Below are 2,500 nucleotides of genomic sequence, written 5' to 3' on the forward strand. Positions count from 1 at the left end.
ACGGTGCTGCCATTTGTGTCAAAGTGTTATTGTAATGAGAAAAATGTACGAAATTCAAACAGATTATTGACTGGTTACTTTTCTTAACTTTTTGTCATCTTTTTACGACTATCTTTCTTCTCAATATGCGCGAGCTCTTTATGACATTCAGTAATTCGTTTATCAAATCCCTACAACTGCTAAGGGAGGAAAGATGAAAAATGGGACGACAAATCAAAGGAATGACGTCATCAAGCTGGTAGTACATTGAAAGGATTATCTTTTTTTTATAAGAAAGGAAAACTGGCCAAGGTCAGCAAAAAGAATAAACAAAAATGCCTGCTTAGTTTTCAGTCCCCGTGCAGGTCCGCGAGTTAGCCAAAAGAAAGGTATAAATGTTTTGAAACTTTCTTAAACGAGAACAAATCACATGTTACATTACGTTACTGAGCTTAACATGACACGATTTACGGCAAGGCATTCTAACCTAGCCTCAACTAACCTTGCGTCACCCAATATGCTCTATAGCCAGAGGAACCACGGCTCATCCCCTTGGCAGCTGGCTCATCCCGACGGCAGGCAGCTGGTGCGGCCTTCATGCAGCTCACGGTCACTGAATGCCAGTCACTCTGCAGGAAATTGAACAGTGTGATGAATTTCACTGATTTTCGTACATCTGTATTGTTGCGGCCTTCAGGGAGAGAGGGAAAGGAGAAATGTGAATCAAGACCGGTACATTTGGTATCGTAATGCTCCAGCTTCTTTATTGCGTGACGAAATAATGGAATGGTAAGCGGATCTTTGCATCGGTGCATATAACAGTGTATGGGTATACATGTGGGTATTATTGGAAAGAAAGAAAAATATAGTTCACCTCTTCTTTGCTTTCCAATACTCTGATCCAATCTCCACATTATTACCACGCACTAAATCGCCGCGCGCTACGTGTCCTGAATGCATTCCCAAGGCACTCACTCCCTGCAAGCACAAATCCCTGCAGAGACGCGATGTCCTTCATGATCAAACACACTGAAGGTTAGAACGAGGTCATTTATTTTGCGCCTCACAATAATCAACTTTAGCAACGTGAGAACTTCCATTACAGTCACGACATTTAATGGAGTGTGTCTCTGAAGCTTCGAACCGCGTTAAGCAAACCCTTGTTAAATGTATATTACTGTTACTGTGTCGAAACCCTGGTGCTGCATAGGTCCGTAAGTCTCTCTCTCTCTCTCTCTCTCTCTCTCTCTCTCTCTCTCAGTGACGTCATTTGTGAATTGACCAATCATTTAAAGGGGATAATTGTGCGGTTCCTGCTCCCTCCCTCTTCCCCTTCCCCCCCTTCTCTATTTTCTCTTCCTTCTTCCCATAGGACACCCTCTCTCTCTCTCTCTCTCTCTCTCTCTCTCTCTCTCTCTCTGTGTGTGTGTGTGTGTGTGTGTGTGTGTCAACAGGTGCAGTACACAACGTTAGGGTTAAGCTTGTGTTGTTGTGTGTCCCTGCTCCCATGCCTTACTTCCTCCCACACCACCTGCTGGTCTCGTGGTTCCCAGACAGGTGGTGACACTGAACTTGTACCCCGTCAGCCTCTGAGTGACTAATGAGTACCGTCTCTGCTTAGCCACTCATTACCTGCCTCACCACTTCTGTTGTTGTTATGACGTGACTTCTTGTCGTATTAAAGAGAGATATTTTCTCTTTGTTCTGATTCACTAAAGGTTGAGGGATTCATTATGTATCAGCCAGGTGTTCTCGTCATCTGCATGTTATTGGATCTAGAGCAGCGGCATCTATCGCCAAGCTTTCCAATTGGTGTGTTGAATGTTGTATCACCTCGGGGCAAGTTGTTAATGTAAATATTACGATTATTATTTTTTTTATGTAACAGAGGAAATCCGGCCAAGCGCAACAAAAACGATTAAACAAAAAAGCCTCAACTTGCCATTTCCAAATCCAAAACTATAGGTAAAAAAAAAAAAAAAAAAAAAAAAAAAAAAAAAAAAGACACTGGAATTGCAAAGTGTCTTGAAAATCACCGAGACTCACAACACTCCCTACGTAAAGGAGGAGGCAGTACACACACACCTCCTGAAACGATCATTACTCCCAGTGAAGTCTAATAGCACTGGTTCACGGGGTGCTGTGACCTATCATTAACCCCTTCAGTACCATGACGTGTTTCTGCATTCATTCTGCTTACTATCTAGTGATTTTATACAGCTTCAGAAACTCATGTGAGGGATTACAATAGTGAAGACTGTGGTAGTTAATCTTCTGACCTCCACAGATCCTTGCTAGTGTCAATAAAAATGGTCTAACGGTACACAAAGCTGACGGTAAAAATGCCTATCGGTACTGAAGGGGATTAAAGCCATCTGTGATCTCACAAAATGTTTCCCTTTGTGTCTCTCTTCCTTCACGCAAAACTACATGCATCTAACTAAACATGCTTTCTTCACGGAGAATTTAAAATTGAAAAATAAATAAAATAAATAAAAAAAGACTCATATATCATCACTGC

The sequence above is a fragment of the Portunus trituberculatus genome, chromosome 43 (assembly GCF_017591435.1).
Source record: "Portunus trituberculatus isolate SZX2019 chromosome 43, ASM1759143v1, whole genome shotgun sequence".
Lineage (NCBI taxonomy): Eukaryota > Metazoa > Arthropoda > Malacostraca > Decapoda > Portunidae > Portunus > Portunus trituberculatus.